Source organism: Grammomys surdaster, unplaced genomic scaffold (assembly GCF_004785775.1).
Source record: "Grammomys surdaster isolate TR1022 unplaced genomic scaffold, NIH_TR_1.0 186, whole genome shotgun sequence".
Taxonomy (NCBI): Eukaryota; Metazoa; Chordata; class Mammalia; order Rodentia; family Muridae; genus Grammomys; species Grammomys surdaster.
This window is the reverse complement of record NW_021604631.1, coordinates 1,748,944-1,755,944: the sequence shown is the minus strand read 5'-3', so window position 1 is coordinate 1,755,944 and position 7,001 is coordinate 1,748,944. Positions and strand designations below refer to the sequence as shown.

The following is a 7,001-nucleotide window of genomic DNA, read 5'->3' as shown; positions in this document are numbered from 1 at the left end:
ATTGGAGTCCAGGACCAGGAATCACCCCACAAACCGCATGAATACTGACCTCAGTCAGACAGGCATGGTTTCTTGAACACACACTTTAAGACTGATCAATCAGGGCTGTAGTTCAGGATTTGGGGGCTGAGCTATGACCCTGAACATCTTTCTCTGTCAGCTTATAAAGATTAAAACCACAAAAACCACAATGAGCTCATATGCAGGTGCAGGAAGTGCTGCCCAGTGGTCAGCTCTGACCCAAGCCCTTTAGACACAATAGTTGATTTTGACTTTCATTTGATGGGTCCTATGTAAAACTTTGGGGAATTTCTTAAGACTAACAACCCTCAGAACATACAGAATATAACAGGATATGTGATTAGCGTGACTTCGCTCTGAGTCAAGTTATTTTTCTGTGTCAATGACTGGCAGGCAAATTAAAGCAACAATATGAAATAGCTGGCATGGAACAAAATGTCTACAGCTATGCTGAGGTGGGGGACAGGCCTCAACACAAAGGCTCTGGAGAAAGATGAAGAGAAAAGCCATGCACTTTAAGACAAGAGACTCACACAAGAGTCATCCAGGCCAGAACAGGTTGACCAGGCCAAGTGGCCTGAGAGGCCTCCTCATAGACGACACTTCAGAGGTTTACCTTTGTCATATTTATATGTATCATCCTCAGAGTATAATGAACTTGTGGAAAGTTACTATGAACAACTAAAATATCAGCTTTGGAAGAATTAAAAAAAAAAATCTAGCTACAACATTCAATTGATATTTTAGAAGTTAACTCTCATATTAACATGAGTCTCCGTCACGTTTCGTTGTGCTTTTGTTATAAGGGCCTTACTATATATTCTAGTCTAGCCTAAAGCTCACTGTGTAAAGCTCATGCCTCCAACTCAAGGTGCCTTGGTCTCCTGAATGTTTGGATTAAAGTGTGAACACCAAACCCAAAACCATTGTAATTTTCATTGCTAAACCTTATAGTCTCAGAACCAAAGCTGTACAGACATGTTCCAGAAACAGGTACTTGATGATATTTATCTGTTTCTTAACTCACTTGACATAACCCACAGACTTGAAAAGGTCTGAAAGAGAAGCCCTGAGACATTTCCCATATTGCTACTAACACCATGGACTCCAACAGGTCTTGGAGGGAAAAGGTACGGATTTAAAACAATGATAAATGAAAGGAGAGTGAAATTGTTGATAGTGTGAACGAGCGAATAGGATATCTAACTGGAGTTTTGTGGGTTGCAGAGGCTTAGGGCAAAGGAACAGCCTCTATTCAGATGCTTCTTAGGAGAAAGGACACTGGAGGAGACTGAAAATCTCTGTCTCTCCCACCTTTCTTGAGACAGGGTCTCACTATGTACCTCTGGTTGGTCTGGAACTCGTTATGTAGACCAAGCAGGCCTTGAACTTACATTCCTCTGCCTCTCAAGAGCTGGGATTAAAGAGAAGCACCACTATGTTTGCCTGGAACGTTCCCTTTTAATTCAGAAGTGAGCTGTATAATATTCAAGCTGTTAAACTTATTAACTTTGATTAGAAAGTGATCTATGGGCTTATTTTCTCCTACCAAACCCAGGGAAGATGAATGAGTGATCACCCGAGTGAACACTGGGTGCCCTGAATTCATAAAGATGTAAAAATGACCTTTGGTCTAATAGTCACCCATTGTCAACCCTGCCTGATGGCTCATACCTGTAATACCAGCTACTGGTAGGATGATTGAAATTTGTCTTAGTCACTATTCTATTACTATGAAGAGACACCATGACAAAGGCAACTCTTTTAAAAGGAATCATATAATTGAGGGCAGGTTATCATTTTGAAGGGGGTTAGTCATAACCATCATGGTGGAAACTGAACAGGCATGGTGCTGGAGCAGAAGCTGAGAGCTTTATTTACTGATCATAGGTAACAGGCAGAGAGAGACTGTGTCTGGCATGGGTTTTTGACACCTCCTAGTGATAAACTTCTACCCACAAGACCACACCTCCTAATCCTTTTAATCCTTTTCAAACAGTTCCACTCCCTGATGACCAAGCATGCATATATATCTCCCTATTGGGGGAGGGGGTCATTCTCATTCAAAGCACCACTGAAGTTGAAAGTCATCCTTGACTACATTAGGATTTTTTAGGTTAGCCCTATCTAAGCTAGGAAGTCTGTCTTTAAAAAAGAAAAAGAAGATAGGATGGAAGAGATGGAGGAAAGGAGGCAGGGAGGAAAGATGGAAAGAAGAGGAAAGGGAGAAGGAAAGAGAATAAAGAAAAAGAAAAGAGAAAATAGCTGGACAGATGGCTCATTCAGTAGTGCATTTATTCCACAAGCATGTGGAACTGAATTTCTGATCCCAAACATCCATGTAAGTAGTCAGGACCAACAACATGTCTGTAATTTCAGTGCTTGGGAGACAGAGACAGGTAGATCCCTGGAATTCGCTGGCCAGCTACAATAGCTGAATCATTGAACTTCAGGTTCAATGAGAGACTCTGTCTCAGAAAATAAGACAGAATACCGATTTCTACAGTAGACTTCTGGCCTCCACATTTAGCCACACACATGGATAAATACACTCACGTGAACACCTGTAAGTCCCATACATGCAGCATATACACAAATTATTTTGAAAAAGGCTGTAGGCACTCACTATTAGTATGCTTGCTTAGCATGTGTACAGTCCTAATTTCAACGTCCAGAACTGAAAATAAAGTTGTCCCTTATGTGTCTCACCGCCAGTACACTGTATATAAAAATATATTTGTAACATACCAGTAAAAAGGTGGGGAACAGTTAGGGTTTGGGGATCACATATAATTAGGTATGACTTGGCAAGTCTATACGGTGAGAATAAAAAGATTACATACAAATTTTTTCACATAAATTTCAACATTTTCCAAAATAAAAGTTCAATGAGAAAAATGTCATTAGTTTCATTTTTACAAAACCTTTAATGTATTTTTTAATTCGTGATAGCTGTATCTCTATCTATCTATCTATCTATCTATCTATCTATCTATCTACTGTATACCTCTATTGTTTTGGAAACAGGGTCTTCTGTTGGCCTGGACCCCTCTATGTAGACCAGGATAGCTTTGACTTTGTAGCAATCCTCTTGGCTTAACTAGAACTTCACTGTGTACTTCGACAGAATAAAATATCTTAGTTTGCTTCCTAGTATTGTGATTAACACCATGACCAAAAGCAAGCTGGGGAGAGGAAAGCATTTACTTACCTTAGAGATCCTGGTCACAGTGCATCATTGAGGGAAGCCAAAGCAGGGACTCAAGCAGAAATCATGGAAGCATTTTCTCGGGTGACAGTTCCTCTGCCCAGCTGTCCATGGCATGTGCCAATTGACGACAACAACAAAAATCTAACCAGGACAAGAGTAAGAGGAAAATTCGGTTCTGGCATATTTGTTAAAATGGTTTTGGTTTCATGAGCTTCCCTGAAAGCATCATGCAGATCCAAGATACAGACAAGCCTCTAGATTTTAAAGAAACAACCATGCAGAGCAGCCCTGCATCTTCTGCAGATGCCTGTGTTGGGACTCAGCCAGCATAGGGAAAGTAAATGTGACTGTACTGGCTGGTTTTGTGTGTTAACTTGACACAAGCTGGAGTTATCACTAAGGAGCCTCCCTTGAGGAAATGGTGCCGTTAGACCCAGCTGTAAGGCATTTTCTCAATTAGTGATAAAGGGTGGGAGCGCCCATTGTGGGTGGTGCCATCCCTGGGCTGATAGTCCTGGGTTCTATAAGAAAGCAAGCTGAGCAAGCCAGGGGAAGCAAGCCAATAAGTAACATCCCTCCATGGCCTCTGCATCAGCTCCTGCTTCCTGCCCTGCTTGAGTTCCAGTCCTGACTTCCTTTGGTGATGAACAGCAATGTGGAAGTGTGAGCTGAATAAATCCTTTCCTCCTCAACTTGCTTCTTGGTCATGATGTTCTGTGGAGGAATACAATCCCTGACTAAGACAGTGACCATGAGCTGCAATGACTTCAGGGTCCCAACTGAAGTTTAAAATGAGAATAAAGAACTATGAAGTTGTTCCCTACAGTTTGATTTCTCCTATAGACAGCCTGAAACATGGTGGCTGTTTTAATAAATAAACTTTTAAGAGAATTAGTGAAGCATAAACTTACAGCTTGGGAATGTACTGAAACCGTCCAGATCTGTCAGTTGACAAACACAGGCTGTGATTGATTGATTGATTACTTAGCATTGAAAACATTCTTTTCTAGACTGGTAGTTAAGGAAATCAGATGGGTGTTGGAAAAAAAGCTGAAACAAACAAACAAACAAAAACAGAAAAAAATGTCAACAACAAAAGCCAACACCAACAAAAACCTGTCGCAAATGAAGGATCAAATGAAGGAGGACAACAATTTGCATTCAAAGCCTCCAAACCTCCCAGACAGGAAAGAACCTCCTTCAAAGTCTGAAACACCAGCATAAGCACAGGCACATTTCTTGGCTTTGTTTCTCTCATTTCTCCACCATGAGGGAATCTACCTATGTGACGGCATTGTCTGAGAGGACATTTCCAGTTCCAAAGACAATTGATCATGTGGAAGTGTGATCTGAATAAATCCTTTCCTCCTCAACTTGCTTCTTGGTCATGACGTTCTGTGGAGGAATACAATCCCTAACTAAGACAGTGACCATGAGCTGCAATGACTTCAGGGTCCCGACTGAAGTTTAAAATGAGAATAAAGAACTATGAAGTTGTTCCCTACAGTTTGATTTCTCCTATAGACAGCCTGAAACATGGTCATGGTCCACTGCCATGCAGTGGTCGGATAGCTCACGAATGGTTATTCCTTGCATTCTGTACATCATGTGGAAGGCTGCATATCTGTACATGATGAAACTGTAGGACTAATAATCTAACTCAGAGATCAGAGGCTGGTTCATGGAGATTCCAGTGGATTCAGACTAGTATTAGATAAAGACCACTTTAACACCACCAAATAGTTTCCACTTAGTACTTGAATGCTGAATGGTCTCTTGATGGAGTCGTTCAGTGGATTAGAGTTGTTCTTCATGAAAGGTTTGACCTATGGCGGTGAGTCCTGCCCAGACTTTAGTGCCATCAGGAAGGTTGGTTCTCTTGATATGGATGTCTCTGTCCATGGTTACACAAAGGAAATGCAGTCACACGGTGAGCTGCTATATCTAGCAGCCCAGATGATAAAATGTCTGAAACAGCACGGGAATCTGACTTCTCAGTTTCCGGTGAAGAGCGGTCAGAAAAGGCAAAGATTTGGAAGTCAGAAATGGAAAGTGAACCAAACCCAGTAGATGAACCAGGTGGCTACTCTGGCTGCTCCCCGGAAACCTCAAGAGAATGAGGAAGACGGTTTATCAGAGGAAAGTGCTGACGAGAGCAGTTTTGAAGTGACTGGATTAGAGCAAGCATTAGAGAAAATGGAAGGGCGGTTCCATGACTGGGTTTTCTGGGGAGAGGAAGAAAACTGAAAATGGCACCAAGCAAGATGGCCAGACAGGTGAGGGGTCGGGGAGCCTGCAGGCTGTGAAGAGAAAGAGATGAAGGAAGGATTAGGAGCACTGGTCAGCACACAACAGAAGCTTGAGTGTGACATCTAGGGGCAGTGGCCCAAACTTTAACACTTGCTCCTCCAGAACTGGTGAAGCAGAAGGTGAAAGGTTAGCTGGGAATAAAAAAAGAAAACAAACAAACAAACAAATAAACAACAAAATCCAGTAAAAATCAGCTTCCAGAAGCCAGCCGGAGAAAGAAGCAACCGTGCTCCCAAGCAGTTGGGGGGAAAACACATAAGATGTGAAAACGAGTTCAGAGGTGGTCAACTTTTGGGGAGACTAATATATTCCTATTATATAGTTTTTAAGTTACTATAATTTTATTTTCAACCACCTTTGGTCCTTTTTGAACTGAGGCCAGCATGTACAGAAATAAATCTCTTTAATCAAAAAAAATAAAATAAAAAGCATCAGCTTGATGTATCTAACGGAAACACGTGTGACACTATGTGAATAAGTCATTCATATTCCCATTTTCCCTCTCTCTCCCTCCTTCTCTCCCTCCCTTCCCCCTTTTTCAGTACAGAGCTACGAAAATTCTACTTTGAAGGAAATAATAGTCATGGGAGTTCATCAAAAAATCAATCTTTTTTGTGTTTGTTTACTTTTATCTGCATTTATTTTATGCTGGATTTATTTCCATGCCATGACTTTTTGTTTCTTCAGTTTCTTCTGGGATATCTTATTCTTCTGTGCAACCTCCTCTTCTGGCTTTGCAACAATCTGTTCCTTCTCAGTGAGGATCATCTCAATGTGGCAGGGGGAGCTCATGTACGGGTTAATCCAGCCGTGAGCTCTTCAGGTTCCTTGGTGCATCTTAGGTGCCTTGTTCACCAGGACGTGTTCAATGACTAGAGAATCTACGTCTAAACCCTTAAGTTCACCATTACTCTCTGCGTTTTTAAGTATGTGCAGCAAAAATTCTGCACTCTTTTTTGGCCACCGTCCCTGTGTCCAGCCCCACTGTTTGGCCTGGGCGCACCTACCCACTCCACCATTATACCGACGGAATGGCACACATTGTTTCTTTAAAGTGACCTCCTTCAGGTACTTGGTAGCTTTGCAGATGTGCATGCCCTTGATGGCCTGGGCAGTTTCCCGGGTGTTCTTAAAGTGAACACGAAGGTTTGAACCTCGTGATTTACAAGATTTTGTGGGATTTTTCTGGGTCAACACTGAGTAGCAAACCATCTTCACGGGTCACCTCTCGTCGCTTACAGGAAAAGCCCAAAATATTTCTTAATTTTTAACTAACAGTTCAGTTATCGCAAGAGCATGCTGGGCACATGCTCTACTCCGTTAAATCCACAGCCCTCCTTTTCTTTACTCTTTGAGAAAGCTCTCCCTAAGTTGCTGGAGACAGCCTGGTGCTCGCTCTTTAGCCCCTCACCATGAATTTGTACTCTGTCTGCCTTGGCCTCCTGTACAGTAAGGACTA

The 7,001-nt window shown here is 42.0% G+C and overlaps 1 pseudogene; it reads right to left on the bottom strand.

The window, feature by feature from the left end:
* Positions 1-6,196: 6,196 nt before the first annotated feature.
* Positions 6,197-6,754, bottom strand: LOC114622101 (annotated as a pseudogene).
* Between the last annotated feature and the right edge of the window lie 247 nt (positions 6,755-7,001).